Below are 18,483 nucleotides of genomic sequence, written 5' to 3'. Positions count from 1 at the left end.
CTGAAAATTTACAGGTTCCTAGAAGCATCTCTGAAAACAGATGCACAAAATCCCTGAAGTTTGGGATAGTACACCTCTACACTGGAAGCAGAGTTCTACCTTGACAAAGTCCTACCTGACTAAAAAGTCAGGTAATTAACTGGGAAAATGAGCAAAGAGCATAAAAAAATCAGACTATAGAATTTTACTTTGGTGATAAGGAAGATCAACACATACAACCAGAAGAAGATAACAAAGTCAAAGATCCTACATCCAAAACCTCCAAGAAAAATATGAATTGGTTGCAGGCCATGAAGGAGCTCAAAAAAGATTTTGAAAATCAAGTAAGAGAGGTAGAAGAAAAACTAGAAAGAGAAACAAGAGTGAAGCAAGAAAATCATGAAAAACTAGTCAACAATTTGCTAAAGGAAATCTCCCAAAAATGCTGAAGAAAATAATACCTTAAAATACACCATCCCAAATGGCAAAAGAGGTCCAAAAAGTCAAAGAGGAGAAGAATGCCTTAAAAAGGAGTACTGGACAAATGGAAAAGAAGATCCAAAAGCTCACTAAAGAGAATAATACCTTCAAAATTAGAACAGAGCAAATGGAAGGTAATGACTTCATGAGAAATCAAGAAATTATTAAACAAAACCAAAAAATGAAAAAAAATAGAAGACAACATGAAATATCTCATTGGAAAAGGAACTGACCTGAAAAATAGATCCAGGAAAAATAATTAAAAATTATTTGATCATGCCTAAAAGCCATGATCAAAAAAGAGCCTAGACATCATCTTTCAAGAAATTGTCAAGGTAAATTGCCCTGATATTCTAGAGCCAGAAGGCAAAACAGAAATTGAAAAAATCCACTGATGACCTCCTAAAAGATATCTCAAAAGGAAAACCCCTAGGAATATTATAGACAAATTCCAGAGTTCTCAGATCAAGGAGAAATATTGCAAACAGCCAGAAAAAGCCTCAAGCATTGTCAAAACGGAATTAGGATAAGACAAGATTTAACACCTTCTACGTTAAGGAATCAGAGAACTTGCAATAGATATTTTGGAGGTGAAAGGAGCTAGAATGAAAACCAAGAATTCACCTACCCAGCAAAATTGAATATAATCCTTCAGGGGAAAAATGGATATTCAATGAGATAGAGGACTTGCAAGCGTTCTTGAGAAAAAGAGCAGAGCTGAATGAAAAATTTCAATTTCAAATACAAGTATCAAGAGAAGTAAGAAAAGCTAAACAAGAAAGAGAAATTATAAGGGACTTATTAAAGTTGACCTGTTTACATTCTTACATGGAAAGATGATACTGGTAACTCATGAGACCTTTCTCAGTATTAGGGTAGTTGGATGACATATATGTGTGTATGTATGTATGTACATATGTATATATGTGTATGTATGTATATATACATACATATATGTGTGTGTGTCAGTGTGTGTATGTGTGTAGACTGAGGGCACAGGGTGAGTTGAATGTGAAGGAATGATATCTAATAAAAAATAAAATTAAGGGGTGAGAGAGAGCAATGTATTGGAAAAAGGAGAAAAAGAAAGGTAGGATGGGGTAAATTAGCTCACATAAAAGAGGCAAGAAAAAGCTTTTACAATGGAGAGGAAGAGGGGGGATGTGAGAAGGAATGAGTGAACCTTACTCTAGTTGGATTTAAGTTAAGGAGAGAATAACATACACACTCAATTGGGCATGAAAATCTATTTTACCTAACAAGAAAGTAAAAGAGAAGGGGATGGAGTGGAGAATAATAGAAGGGAGGACAAATGGGAGGAAGGGATAATCAGAAGTAATCACTTTTGAAGAGGGACAGGGTCAAAGGAGAGAATAGAATAAATGGGGGACATGATAGGATGGAGGGAAATACAGTTAGTTTTTCACAACAAGACTATTATGTAAGCATTTTGCATGACTACACATGTATAATCTATATTTAATTGCTTGATTTCTCAATGAGGGTGGGCAGGGAGGGTGGAAGTGAGAGAATGAGGAACTCAAAGTTTTAAAAATGAATGTTAAAAATTGTTTTTATATCCAAATGTAATATAAGATATACAGGCAATGGGATATAGAATTCCAACTTGACCTACAGGAAAATAGAAGGGAAGGGGATAAGAGATAAGTGGGGGGATGGGGAAGGATAGAAGGCAGGGAAGATTGAGTGAAAGGGTAATCAGAATTCAGACCATTTTGGGGTGGGTGGAGGGGAGAGAAGGGGAGAAAATTTGGAACTCAAAATGTTGTGGAAGTGAATGTTGAAAACTAAAAATAAATCTAATAATATAGCAAACAATAACAATATAGATTTTGACCCCTCCGTACCAGACCATCTTCTGTGATTCTTGTTAATTTCTTCCGTTAGTTCATCTTTCATCCACTTATTAGTTAATGAACAAGGATCTCACAAACAGAAGTAACTATAACCTCCACTCTTAAGCTTCCCTTTATCTCACAACAGTCTGTTACCCTGTAAGGGAATTGCCAACCCTCAGCTCTCTTGGACGGCGTATGCCAATCACGGCTCAGGTAAACTGAGGGGAGATTGGTAAGGCATGAACAAGATGGCGCTGGGAGGAAGGGTTCCACCCCTGTTCACCACCAGATACTTCCTGAAACGTGGCTGGAAAGCAGTAGCAAAACTTTCTTGAACTAGTTTAATCTTGCTTGTGCTGCTTACATAACCAAGGCGTACATGATACCATATAAGTGCCTGAGCTAGTTTGAATAAGCAGAGTTGCCTCACATCTTTGCCTCCCACCTCATGCATTACTCACAGCATGTTCCTTCAGGGTCAACAGGCCCTGCTGGTCAGATAAGGCCTCTTGGCTCAGAGTGAACGGCCCCCAATAAACCCTGTTCAAGTGGTGCCCAAACGTGGGGCAGCAGATAGTAATTACCAGCAACTGGTGGTGGTCGAAAGTGGTTGGTAATGGTCATAGGTTATCAGAGACTCGAGAGACAGAAGACTTGAGGGTCTCAAGATAACAACGGAGCCACAGTGCGGGGCCAAAAGCGTGACCCTGTAGCTCGAGAAAAGACGTAGCCTGCATTCCTTGGGCGGTGCCTCATGGTAAAAGTGGGACAATGCGCTCAGCCATCCAAGAGAGAGGAATAAAAGAAAACTTCTGACTGTGAGTAACCTGCTTATATATATATATATATATATATATATATATATATATATATATATATATATATATATATATATATATATAGAGAGAGAGAGAGAGAGAGAGAGAGAGAGAGAGAGAGAGAGAGAGAGAGAGAGAGAGAAAGAGAGAGAGAGAGAGAGAGAGAGAGAGAGAGAGAGAGAGAGAGCGCTAGGTTTTTTAGTATTATGGGGCTAACAACATCAGCAGAAAAATTAGATAAAGAAGCTAAGAGCCAGGGAGTTACATTGCAGTTAAAAGTGATTAAAAAATTTTGGAACGGGTCCAAGAAGTGAGTCCCTGGGTGGAGGATAGACTCTCATTGCCTACACATACGTGTTAAATTGTAGGAGAACAGTTAACTAGCTATGAATCAGAAAATACTGGGGATCTGGAGCCAACAAGTTTAAAATTACTCTTGAAGGAGATTACTTACTGTGGAAATTTGAATCTCACAAAGTATGTTTGGAACTAAGTAAAAGAAATCAAGCCATAGGTCTAATTTGTGCAGAAGATTTCTGACAATCTTTTCTCAGTTTTTGAATTTTTTTATTGTCTGTATATGTGTTCAGTCTTTACATGTTCTGTGTGCTTGTGTTTGTGAGTTATTACGGCCAGCTCCATTGTAGCTGGAATTTGGAATGTTATCTCTTTTCCCTCCCCCTCATCCCTTCTCTCTGATGGCTGCAGCATCAGGGAGGAAAATGGGAGAGAGAAAGAGAGAAACTAGTCTTATATTATTTAGTTTATATGACTGCTAAATGCAGTTTTACATAAGAAATACAAGGCAATAATATGTGACGTTTTAAAGGGGCTTTAATCAAAGCCCACTAGGAGTACAACTTGGGTATGAAGTTTAAGGAAAGCATAAAAGTTTTGGAATTTATTGGAAAGTTGTTGGTAACATTCTCTGTCTCTTTCTACCTTCTAACCCTGGCCAGGTTGTGAAGGTGGAGAGAAAGACAAGAAGAAACTAGGGAAATTTTTCCCCTCCTATCAGAAAGGCAGATTGAATAGCATTTTAATTATCTCATGCCTCACCTAAAAGAGAAAAGTTTTTGTTTATGGGATACATAGATAGTTATTCTGGTCATATTTTAAGGGAAATGTCACTCCTAATTGGATGTTTAAGACAGGTCAGAATTTATTGTATTATTTGGCACTAAGGCAAATTGAGAAAATGCATAAATCTAAAAATGAAAAAAGACACATTAGAGATAAAGCTGTGAACTCCCAAGTGGAAAGGAGGGGACTAAGCACCACTGGACTTTGTTCCAGAGTCTCCCTCACTTCCACTTGCAGTTTTACAACTTTTTCTTTCAAACACATTTTTAAGGAGTAGACATAGACGTGAAATTTTCTTGAGTAAAAATTAGAACCATTGTGATTTTTATTTTATTCTGTAATACAGAAATGGTGTTAGAGAAAGCAATTTGTAATCTGAATCTTGTTGAAACTAAAAGATGTTGGAAAAATTGTGTGTAGCCATTTCTGTTATTTAAAAATTTTATCAGTCTTACTAACCTTGTCTTATAATGTTTTGTAATTGCCATTTAGAAAACCAGGTATTTTCACCTTTGCCTGTTAAAGAAATGACAGCTAAAATAATTTGTTTATCATTTATAAAAGTTGTAAGATTGTTAACTAAGTTTTTAAAGTTGCTGTTTTAATGTTTTAAAACCTAAAATTATTAATTGATTACTGTGTATAGAAAGAAAAGAATGGAGTAAAAATTTTATTTAGACTGGTTCTGCCCATTCAGAACAGTCCTCCTGTATGTTTGGGGGTTGGCAGGCATGGGATTCATGCCAATTCCTTTTGTTTTGTAAAACTGCCAAGGTCTCTTTCATGTGGACAAGGTCATCAGTCCCAAGAAAGAAATTTGTTTGGCTTATATAATTCATAAACAATGAATGTGACTTGCTCAAAAGTTGTAATAAATAGAAAGGATTTTTAAAAATTGACTTTTATATCAGGACAAGTTTTTAAATTTGAGAAGGAAGGATCTTAAATGAAATTTCATATGTATGTGAGTCCTGTTAATCTTCATTGCTTATTGCAACTCCATGGGAATACAAATAACTGTATTTGGCTTTAAGTTGTGATTAGTGAAATTTGCTGTTTAAGGTAAAAGCATTTGGGACGATAAATATTTTTGTTTAAGTCTGAATTTGTGTATAGTTGTCTGCATTAAATCAGTATCTGAAAGAATATGCCACGAGTTACTCAGAGGGACTGTGATCCTGCATCCTGTACTGTTATCAGGTGAAATTTGTATCTGGAAAAGAAACACTGAGGGGACAATCCGAGACTCAATCTAGGATGGGATCCTCCTGGTCAGTTTCCCCATTGTGTCCTTTCATAAAGGAATGTTTCCCACCTGACTGTTCCTGAGTCTGGCTATAATACAGATACTGCATGATTGGAAAAATTTCACTCCTATCTGAATTCAAACAGAGTCAAAGATGTTTTATCCTATCATATTTGCTATATCATATGTCCCTATTTTTTCCTTCTATAGCAAACTTCTATGATCAATTACAAGTAGTCAGTATAACCTGTGAGCCCTTTTGTGTAACCTTACTGGAAAACTTAATATTATTTTTATCTGAAATTGGAACACGTTCAGAAATTTATGTAAATGACTTAAGACTCACCTTAAGATGTCCCTATTGTTTAAAGGATTTTAAAAACAGTAATTTTTTTTTTGTAATCAGTATCTTACTGTTACCAATGTGAGATTCTATTATGCACTTTTATTAAAGCATTTTGTGATATGTAGGAATTCTGGAACACCTAAGAATTTAATTTGTTATAATACTTTGGGAATTCATATTCCTTAGGACATTTTTATACCAACTAAGTTTTAATAAATTTTAATTTTAAAAGGTTTATTTTTGCTTCAAAGTGAAGAGACAACTATCATTTTAAAAAGTTTCACCTAATCTTTTTAAAAGTTTAGTAACTCTCTTAACATTATGATAAAATTTCCACTGTTTTATAAAAGAACAAGGAATATTTTTAGAAGAAGTGTTTTTCAAAATAAGGCTAAAGCCTATTAAAATTTTCATTTTCAAGATAATGCATTGCTACTTAATATGTAATGATTCATAAAGCAGAAAAGATCTTGCTGTCTTAATAAGCAAAAGTTAAAATTAATGTGTGAACTTATTAACAACTTAATTTCTAAAGTTTTTCTTCCAGAATGAATATAATCAGAAAAAGATAAACAAGCCAATGAAACAACAATGATCATCTATTCAGTTGTAAGATTCAACTTAGAAATCTGTTTTGTTTAAGACAATACAGCTATGCTAGTTAACAGTAACAACTTATGCACTATTTTGTCTATGGTAGAAATATAAAGGAATATGAAGCAGTCTGAATGATCAGTTCTAGAGATTTGGAAAGCTAAATACAGGCTTGATCAAAATATATAGAAAGCAGATAAGGAGGTTGGGGACAAATGGGAATCATCCAAGCCCTTCCTATCCCTAGATAGTTACTAAGTATGTGAAGAGGGTGTGAGAATGTCTGACAGTATTCTCACACCCACTTCACTTCTAGTTATTTTATTCTTACTCCTTTTTGGTTCTTGTTGGTTTAATCTCTGTGCCAGATTTGTGTCTTCTAGGTTTCTTTGTCCAAGACCATCACCCATCTCCCCCTGAATCGTCAAGTTCCTCATATTGGTTAAAGACCCAACCCCTCCAATGTTGGGACCCTGTGAGGCAGGGTCAGCTCTACATCCAATCTCAGCAGGAAGCAGTTTCAGAAGCCAAGACCTTCATCCCTTATCCCAAAAATGTATTGGGTCCCATCTGTTTATAGGGGGACAGGGTGGGGTACTTGAGTGCATATACTTGGGCCTTAGTTCTAATACTGCATTTCTCTTTATAAATCATTCATATTTCAGGAATACCATATAACCCTATGGATCAGGCAATAGTATAAGGGAAGAATAAAACTCTCAACCTGTTCCTTCAAAAACAAAAAGGGGGAATGCTTGGTAGGTCCCCTCGGGAGCAATTGGCACAGGCTGTATATACAATGAACAACTTAATCTTAGATTATGACAACCTTACTCCTTCACAAACATTCTTTTCATTTTTGGGCTGTAATGATATCAGAATTATTAGTAAAAAGCAGATTGCACCCCAGCAACAACAGGTGCTGTGGAAGGATGTCAATGAGGTGTGGAGAGGGCCTGATAGGGTGGTAACTGGAGGGAGAGGATTTCCTTTTGTCTCCACAGATGGCAGAGTCATGTGGGTCTGAGAAAGAGAAATGAGGCTTGTCCACATGGATATAGAAGCTGTGCCTGCACAAAAAAGACCCGCCAGGAGCACAGAAGAAGAAGAAAGGCTAAAGGAGATACCAGATTCTCACTGGGCTCCTCTTTTTACTGAATTCCCTCAACTTGGTTAAGGCTGACAAAAAGGGGACTGTGACAGCACCAGGGGACAACACTTTCAATGTCACTTGTTTGGATTGCTCTGTGAATGCTTGCATAAATGAAAAAGTAGGAAGCCAAAAGGTGTATTTCCTGTATCATTTTTGGAATTATTGCTTTAGAAGCCATTATTGCTAGTAGTGTAGCTTCAACAGAAGGTTTTATGAGTGTACAAACAGAAGTTAAACAAGCCAAACATTTAGATCAATTGTCCAGAAATATTACAAGGGCATTTCAAGTACAAGAAAAAATTAATAAGGATTTTTATCAAGCCATTGATGAATTGCGATGGTATGTAATAGAAATTAATGAACAAGTTGAGACACTCACCTTATAATGTGATTATAGGTTTACCTATTTTTGTTTGTTAAATGTGAATTATAATGATACCTGTTATAATTTTACCAAAATTGCTAATCACTTAAGAGGATTATGGAATGTTAATAATGTAACTATGGATATGGATGATTTGGAACAAATTTTTCAGATTATTGATGATGCCAGAAGTCATAGCGACTTGGATCCACCCGAGGCTTCACAACAGATTGCAGATGTGATAAATAGAGCATTTGGGTTTTTAAGTGACCTTTGACAAGACCTTAGACTGTTGGTCATAGGCCTTGCAAGAGTATTTTGCATTTGTATCTGTGCTCCTGCCCTGCTGTCCTTAATCATCGATACTATACATAACCTGGCATTCAACATTCAGATGAATAGGAAAAGGTCATATCATAACAAAAGGGTGTTATCAATCTCGCGCAGATCATGTATTTTATGAAATAGAGCAGCAGATTAATGCTATATCAGTTCAGAGAGAAAAAAGATGTTTCAGTTGTGTGATTTTAGGTATTACTTTACTTATTACATTAATTACTTCTATATCAATTGTTACGTCAGTTTCTAACGCTCAAAATGAAATTACACAAGCAAATTTCTTGAATGAATTAGCAAGGAATGTGTCCATGGGATTTCAAGAACAAAGACAAATTGATCAGGAATTTTATACTATGATAAAAGAACTCCGAGATGCCATTGTGGCAGTTGGAGATGAATTGGATATTGTGGAATTTAAACAGAGATTGGTGTGTGATTATCGTTATTCTCATGCATGTGTTACCAACGCCTTGTACAATGAGAATCATTACAATTGAGAACGGATTCATAATCATTTGAATGGAGTGATCAATGATCGCAATGTTACTCTGGATATCAATACCTTGCATGATATTTCCCGACACATTTATAATGCTGCTGATAAGGATCTTATCCCAGATAAAACTGCTCAAAATATTATTGAATTTTTAAACATTTATCAGTTCCAAGTATTTTTCATGATATTGTTAGAGTGCTTACAACTGCAGATACAATGTGATTATAGATATAATACATTTTGCTTAACAAAGAAAAGGTACAATGAGTCGCAAATGCAATGGGAAGAAGTTAAGACACAATTACTTGGGCTAGTTGCTGACAATACTACCTTAGAAATTCAACAATTGATAAAATTAGCACAAGAAATTGATGAAGAAGCAGATACTGATTTTGTACCTGAAAAAACAGCATCAAAAATAACTAATTTTTTTAAGCATATTGTTTCATGGGGATCTGTCAAAAATTGGTTTTGCGCCGCTTATTATAGGCTTCATAGTATTGTTTTTAGGATATATCATTGTACCCATAAGTATCAAATTTGCATTGCAAAGTTTAAACAATGCTCTACTTTCTAGTAAGCAAATCATCCTTATCCTTAAAGACCCGATGTATCAAAACAAAAAGGGGGAATAGTAAGGGAATTGCCAACCCTCAGCTCTCTTGGATGGCATATGCCAATCACGGCTCAGGTAAACTGAGGGGAGATTGGTAAGGCATGAACAAGATGGCGCTGGGAGGAAGGGTTCCACCCCTGTTTGCCACCAGATACTTCCTGAAACGTGGTTGGAAAGCAGTAGCGAAACTTGCTTGAACTAGTTTAATCTTGCTTGTGCTGCTTACGTAACTAAGGTGTACATGATACCATGTAAGTGCCTGAGCTAGTTTGAATAAACGGAGTTGCCTCACATCTTTGCCTCCCACCTCATCTATTACTCACAGAGTGCTCCTTCAGGGTCGACAGGCCCTGCTGGTCAGATAAGACCTCTTGGCTCGGGGTGAACGGCCCCCAATAAACCCCGTTCATTACCCCAAACTGGGTTCTTCCATATACATATAGGCATATGTGTATGTGTGTGTGTATGTGTGTGTGTGTGTGTGTGTGTGTGTGTGTGTGTAGTGCTTCTAGGTTTGTAAGATTTACATGTTGCCTCATTTGATCATCACAATAAACCCAGAAGGTGTTATTATTATCATTCCCATTTTACAGAGGAGGACGCCAAGTCTAAGAGAACTAAGCAACTTGTCCCAGGTCACATAACTAGTGACTGAAGTGAGAGTCAATCTTAGTCCAGTGCTCTATCAACTATACCAACTAACTGCACAGAGAATTTTAACATTGACTACAATAATGTAAACGAAAAACAATAATAATGACAACAACACTGAAATATACCAGAATTCAAATCAATGCAGAAATAAATTGACTATTTGCTTCAACGCAAGTCTCACTGTACTCATCTGAGAAGACATCAAGGTCATCCACTACATTCCCTGACCTCACCAATCATCTCAACTTTTATCTTGTCACTGGATTTGGATGATTTTGGAAAGGAGAGTGGAGCTGATAACTCTATGCAACTCTACTTCACTTAAATCCAATTCACACACAAGTCAAGACTTCACCCTATGATTTCACTGATCCTCTTTGAAAATAAAGGATGAACCCCAACAGACTTTTGGTGCAGAATGTAGAGCATACTGTCAGACATGACTTATGCATTTGTTTCTTGTTGATGAATTTCTTCCAGTACAAGTGAGGTATCCCCTTGTTAGGAATGCTATAAGAGTGACTTATTTCAGGCAAGATTTTGGATTAGTCTCTAATGTGCCTTTCAGCTCTGAAATTTGAAGATTGTATATAAGTTCATGCTTAGGGACCTTAGGAAACACCTAAGGTCTAAGCATTAAGTCACACAACAAATCCAAGTCCTGGACAGAGCCAGTCCTGGAATGCAAGTCTACTTCCCACTCCAATGTTCTTTACTTTACTGAGCTGGCTCATCAGTCAAACAGCATGCATCTTTCAGATACTTTTGTGAGGTAGCCCTAGTTTTGTCTGATGTTCATCTGCCTCCAGTCTCCTCATTTTTCCTTTTCTCTCCACTACAAAGTTTCTGTGTATTTCATGCACAAATAAGCTTCACCTTCAGATTATGATGTGGGCAATATGTCATCTATTATCTTGGATTAAAGAGATTTAGGTATAACATATCATCAAGACAACATATGAGAACATAATTCCCATCATAACGTATAAACTTGTCATCTGTAATTACCCACCAGGAACCCTTGGGAGGAAGAAGAAAAAGGCATCATGAATCAGAAGGACCCCTTCCTACAATGACTTATTCACTGTTCTTCATGTAATGACTGACTTCTAGATGGATATATCTGTCAAATGAATGTCACAAGACCTTGCCCAGTGCCTACTGTGGGCTCACTTGTGCTAAGTATCTATTGTATATACAGTTGTGCTACACTCTGTTGGGAAATACAGAGAAAACAACATGGTACAAGAGAGAAATATATTGGATATAGAACTGTGCAATGTACATTTCAGTTCTAGATTTGCCATCTGTCAGGTGTCTGGTTTTGTCCACCCAATCCCCAATCTGCTTTAGTCCTACTATAGCTCAATACTCCTGAGTTAAAGCAGTTCATGAGTCTCAGCCTCATCCAACAGAAGGAATTACAGATGAACACTAACATATGCAGTGGAGGTAATAGAATTTATTTTGAAGACATTTTGCTGACATCTTTTTATATCACCATAATTTCCCCCACATTATTTTCTCTCCCCTTCCAGAATATCAGCCCATATAAAAAATTGTATTTTGAAACACAAATGAAAAAGGTAAGGAAAAAAATCAGCATAACTGATCAATACATCAAAAAAGTCTGAATATATGTGCAAGGTAGAACACTGGTGGACCTCCTACCTCTGCAAGTGAGTGAAGGAGGGATGTTTTCTCATAGCTCCTATTTCAAGATATTTTTGTTTTTATGTTTGCAATATTTACTTTTGATTTGGTGTTCTGCTTGTTCTTTTCATTTATATTATGTAATCATTGCATATAGTGTTTTCTTGGCTCCGTTCACTTCATTTTGCACCACTTCATGTAGATCTGTTCATAATTTATTATATTCACTACATCCCTCATTTCTCACAACACAGTAATATTCCATTCCATTCCTGAACAATAACGTGGCTATTTATTAAACAATGGACATCTACTTTGTTTCTAATTCGTTGCTATCACAGAAAGTGGTAATGTAAATATTTGGGGGACATATTGGGTTATTCTTAGCAATAGTCTTCCCGGAGTATAACCCTAGTAAAGGAATCTCTGTGTCAAATGACATAACTGTTCATTCATTTTATTTACATAATTCCAAACTGCTTTCCAGAATTGGTATTCTGATTCGTAGCAACACTGGTGTTTCTATCCTTTGACCATTTATCCACTGGGGAATGACTTTTGGTCTTACATAAGGCAATATACTTTTATTCATTTATTTATTGCTTTTCAAGTTTTCAGAGTAGAAAATTCCAAAAGAATAGAAATATATGGATGATACCAATAACAAAGGAGGAAGTAGCAAAAGAGACATCAGCATCTACAAAACTATATGTATCTGTGTTTCTATGTCTACAAACTCATCATAGGAATGGTATACACATGCATCAAGTATATTCTTCAAGAAAACATCAAAAAGCAGTGATCAGGTTTTCACAGACAATTTTCTGTAATAGTCCACCCTCTTCCAGAAGGCAGAATCAACAACAATAGACAGCCCTTACAGCGAGGCAAATGCAAGTTTGTAGTAAAAAAAAAAAAGAACTTCATTATACTTAGATACATTCAGGAGTGTGGTAGTGTCAGCTAAGAGTGGTTCAGTAGAGCCTAGGGCTAAATTTTCAGGGTGACCATTGACACTTCAGAAATTGAAAAAGCAGTCGAGGCTTGATTTGTTATTTTATTTATTGCCATCATAAATCCCTCCATTTCCACAAATCCATATATCCTATCCATATGTTTGATGCTTATTTTGTTCAACATATTGTCAGCTAAGGTCATGAATGTGTCTTCTACACTCCATTCTTAGTTATGTCATAGATTCTATATGGAGGTAAGCCATTTTTGTTATATTGAACAAATCCAATGTTATGTAGATGTTATCAACTTTTACTTTTTCATGGTGACATTGTATCTGGTTCCCAAAGTTTTTCTGTATAGTTTTGATCTGTTTATAGAATGTCCAAAGCAAGGCCATTAATCTTCCTCTATTTCAGTCAAGGAAGTATTGATCACCCTATAGATTCTTTAGAGGGATATACTTTTTGTTTCATTAATATTGTACAGGCTTTTGATACCATACGTAGCAAAACTCAAGGTTCATTTTATAATTTTGAAATTGTACAATATTTCTGGTAATGCCTAGGAAATAATTGGTTTTATACAGTCTTCCCTTTCAGTATTAATTTCAGTCTCAAATACACTTATTTACATCCTTTTTTATATTATTATGCTTTATGTATCTTGACTAGAGGAAACCATTTCATTTTGAAGGTACATCTTTATTTATTGATACAATGTGACCTCTAGATTCACACTCAAATCATTCAGTCTTTATATTTCCTAAGAGCATATTAAAGTTTTACACTTTGCAAATCCATATGAAAATTTTATGTCATTAGAGAATTATTTAATGTGATGAAGGCAATTTTAATGTATTTTGGTAGAACTATAAAGCTTGATGTCATACATGTGTATCGAATGATTAAAAGATGTTTTGGTTCAGTACCTCCTTTAATTTGGAAATCACACTTAGTTTTACATAGAAATAATGGATTTAAGGCTACAAAGGACCATGATTTAACCTATCTTCCTGAGAAATGTCACATTTTTTATAAATTGCTCTTGACATTACTATGTGGTGGCATGTTTTAAATGGAAAAGTTTTCCTAGTAAAAAAATACTAACTACTCTAGCATTCTCACTCTACATGGGTCTATTTTGTATATTTTCAGTAGACGAACAAATCATGAAGGCAAAACTGAGTCAAAGACATTGCAATAATAAACGAGAGAAGTATAGATACTTTGGAGCAAATTGTTCAATTACAAAGTGGATCATAAGTTGATCTCTATGCTCCTGGAAAGTTTTTGGGACATGCATTTTGCTCTTCTGCCAATATGTTGTTTTATTTCTTTTATTTATAGATTTAAAAACCCTTGATATCATCTTTGAACTTTTTGTACAAAATACATAAACATTAATTGTCCTATATTTGGAAGGATCACTGGTATGTTTATTTTTGGGTCAAGAGTATGAAATTTCTTTTTGAAGAAAGGTAGATTTATATCTAAGAAGAAACTTAGGCATTTCCAGTTTTCCATGCACCACTGTGAAGTCAACAATTATGGATCTTATCTACCCCTACTGCTTTAAAGTTTTGCAAGGCAGCTAGTTTCAGGAACCTCCTTTTATTGTTCCTTCATTATGAAATCAAAGTCGTCTGTTTCTCCTTTGATGCAACGTCTTTTCTGTTGTGTTGGACTTATTTCTGGCCACAGAGATGATCAGAAATTCTCCACATCCTCATTTTACATGGATTGATTCTCTCCTCTGATGTCTTTGTTTCTTATTCTTCTATAGTGAAATGTTTAGTTACTGTTGTTTTTTTATTATTCTTTCTACTACATTGAATCCTTTTATCACCTTAATATTTTGCATTTTGCTTTCAATTGTTGATTTAAGGAATCTAAAATTCCAGACATACTATTGTTCCCTGTTGCTCTTTTTGTTCACTTTGAGCTCTCCCAATTTGTTTCTTCCATGATGATGTTTGATACCTATCCTTGGAAATTTTTCTTAATAACTCTACATTTCCCAATACGGTCCATAGGATAATAATGGCTCCTGCATATATTGTTTTGTTCAGGCCCTTAATTTTTTTATACTTTTATCAAATATTTTAAGAGAATGTATTTATTCATGGTAGTTGTAAAAGATACTAGTGTTTTTGAATACTCTCTTTTGGTATAGTTTGCCTATTACTGGGATTTGTTCTATCAAATTCAACAAAACTTTTGCAAAATTCCACTCCAAGCAAGCCCATGTCCTCATTAAAAGCATTTGAGTCATCAGCATTATTTTTGCTATCTCTTTCATGATAAGGCATGACTGCCAGAATTTGAGTTGTTCTGATTTTCAATGCCTCCTGGGTCTTAAAAGATCTTCCTCCTTTTCAGATTTTAGTATTTCCTTGATTTCATGTCTTTTTTTGCATAGGATGTAGGCTTGAGGGTGAAATTATATCTGATGACTATTCTGAATATTTTTAGCAATACAGTGTTGTGTGACTAAGAACTGAGGATACTGTTTACAAAAAGTAATTTGAAACCCTTGCATATGATTGATAAATTCTGCATCTAAATGTGCTATGATGTAGTGTAGCATGTTGTGTAGTGTAGTATGTATGTAGTGTAGGCATATTTTTATTATTGCCATTATCAATATAATCATCATTGTCTTTATTACTATTTTCATTATATATTAAGTAGAAGACTGGTTTCAAGAACCTTGGAAAGAAAGGTCTTGCAAAACAAATTTCTTCTCTGATGCATCATGTCTTGTAAGTCAACCATAGTTTTCAAAGGTTAAACCTACATATTACAAGTGCAGGAAGGTTCTACCAGTTGGAAAGATTTAAAGCATGGGACTAACAATATGCAATATACTTATTGTCTAAAGACTAACTAATTTAAGTACAGAAGTACTTATTATAGATTGGACATCAGGTGATAAATTGCTTTCGACCATGGCAACTCACAAAAAAACATTGCAAAATAAGAACTAATGGAATGCAGGGATAATAAATGATATAGGAGGTCAGATAAAATAAAAGTAGTTAAATCACAGGACTTTAGATTTAGAGAGTGAAGGAAGTTTAGGTATGATGATTTTTTCCAGCATACTCTTTTCCAATGTGACAAAACCAAGATCCATAGAAGTTGTTACTTGCTAATCATTCATAACTAGTAAATTGTAGAGACAGGATTTGAATCTGGCTCTATGAGCCCTAATCATTAGTTTTGGTTCTTTGTGAATTGAGAACAAACATCATAGAGGATCCATAACTTAAGTGGGATCTAGAAAGACAAATGAATTTGGACAGCCACAGAGAAGAGGTGAGGATATTCCAGATTTGGGACCAGGATTTAGAGTGGTATGTGACTGAAATAGTACAGAGTCATACACAAGGATACAAGTTGAGGGCTTATGTTTGGAGTGCTATTGTTCAGTTGTTTCAGTCATTTCTGACTCTTTATGACCCCTTATGGAAGATGAGTCTTCCTGACTCCAGGTCTGGCACTTTATTCACTGTACCACCTAGATGTCCGTATGTTTGAATTAATTAAAAAGAAGTCCAAACTATTGAGAGTTTGGCTAGAAGACTGAGAAATTTGAGTTTGGTAAATGTATAACTATTTATTAAACGTGTAGGATGTGCAAATGAAGCATCTTCCCTCCTGTAACTTTTGCCAATATTCTTTGTATGACAACAAGCTTGACCAAAATTTGGTTTCTGTATAATGCTCTAGTCACAAGGCATGTTGCAAATTAACTTAAGATAAAATCTCTGACTACTTAGTCCATGTAGCAAGCATAACTCATGAAACAAGATAAAAACACTTGACATTTATGATAATTATACGGAATGAGAAATTGACAACAATATATGATGACAATTTAAGATGTAGTAGAAAAAAGCATCAAATTGAGAGGCAGAAGGCTTAGGGTCGAGCTTAGGTCACTCATGGATTACATAACCATAAACAAGTTGAATTTCTGCTCTAGGTCTTAGTTTCCTAACTCGTAAAAAGAGAGAATGGGTTATAAACAGGGCCTTCTCTTGCTTTAATATTTTATTTTGTTGTTCAGTTGTTTCAGTCATGTCTAACTTGCTGTGGCTGCCTGGTACTCTATTCACTGTACCGCTCAACATCTATGATCAAGGGATTTATATTCCATGTTCTAATATGCTCTGACCTAGGTACTAATATTCACAGGAGACAAAATCAAAGAAAAAGCATCATAAAAACCCACATCCTAAATTGTATAGACACAAATGCCCAACGTATAGACAAGAAACCAGAGGAACTAGAAGTTCAAACATAAGAAAGGCAAACAACAGTGTCATTGAGAAATATGGCAATGCAACTCATGACCAGTTTATAACTCTGGCTGGATATACCTTATTCAAAAGTAAAAGGTTAAGGAAAAGGGGTGAGTGGTGAGGGAAAGTTGAGGTAACCTTATCTATGAAAAAGGTGGGCTCATCAAAGGAAATACTGGATATTACTTAAATTGAAACTAAATTTTAAAAAGAAGTTCAATAAAAAGACAAATTATAGAAAAATATATACAAGCATGGTTCACATTTTAGTTCTCTGGGATGAGAAAATGGGAAATGGATATATATATCCAATTTTCTTTTCAAATGCAAGTAGTTTTTATTAGGCAGAACAGACAATTTAAACTATCTTACTTCCTGGTCTAAATCAGTTGCTTATTTCATTGGCTTTTGCTAATGAGATTGTTATTCTGCCCAGTAGACACATACTACTTACCTTTCAGTGCTTTAGGAAGATCTCTTGACCACCAATTGAAGAGAAGGTGCCAATGACATTCATAGAGGCAGTTTCCTCACTGAGAAGATCATTATAGCAATGAAATCACATGGTACACTCCCTCTCTATATACTCATGAAGAAATACAAGAGAGAAGAGGAAAGAACAGGGAATGAAACATGACAGAGATGATGTAAATAAAGTGCAAAGGAGGGAGAAACAGAGTGATTTTGTCACTGGATAGAAATGTTAAAAAAAATCAGAAGTTCAGGAAGCAGAGAGACGATACAGTAATGATGACTGATAGTAATTATCCACACATCTGCTGGAGGTCACTCACTCTTTGTTAAAAGCAAAGCAGCAAATAATTTTTGTTTGCCTTAATGAAAATGCCTTCCTACAAAAGAAAATTCCTCCCTACAAAATTTTGTGATAGAACTTACCTTTATTAATTCATATAAGAAATGAAGGAATCAATAAGAGGAGATTCTATTATAGATCTGACTAACTAAAAGGAACTGGAAGCTGAAGTGAAAACAATGGGACATTTGGAGGCAAACTAGTACTCTACACTAGAGATTAGGAGAGAGAAGACAAAAGCTGGGCATAGTCTTGACATTAGGAAAAATAAATTTCAAAGGGCTTAGAAAAAAATAGATAAACCCTTCTGGACTAAAATAATTTAAAGGAAGTCAACTTAGGAAGAATGGAAAATGTTAGAGGATGAATTTCTGAAGAAACCAAGAGACATTGTGATTTGTCTGAAGAGACAACTGTGATGCACAGGGAACCACCAATCACCAAACCACCAAATTTAATTAAAATTAAATTTTAAAAATAAATATACAGAAGACACAAACAAGATTAGATAATAGAGAGTGAATGGTATGGTCCCATAAAAATAATGCCAGGAGCTCCAAAATTCAGAATGACCTGAACATGCTACATTCAGGACAGAAAAAAAGGACTTGTTTTTAAAACTAGAGAAAAGAAACAAAGAATGGGTAGGATCTTACTTAAATGGATGGGATGATGATGTCTGATGACATAAAGAAGGCTGAAGAGTTTGTTATTTTGTTCTAAAAA

This window comes from Notamacropus eugenii, chromosome 4 (assembly GCF_028372415.1).
Source record: "Notamacropus eugenii isolate mMacEug1 chromosome 4, mMacEug1.pri_v2, whole genome shotgun sequence".
Classification (NCBI taxonomy): Eukaryota; Metazoa; Chordata; class Mammalia; order Diprotodontia; family Macropodidae; genus Notamacropus; species Notamacropus eugenii.
This window is presented reverse-complemented; position numbering follows the sequence as displayed.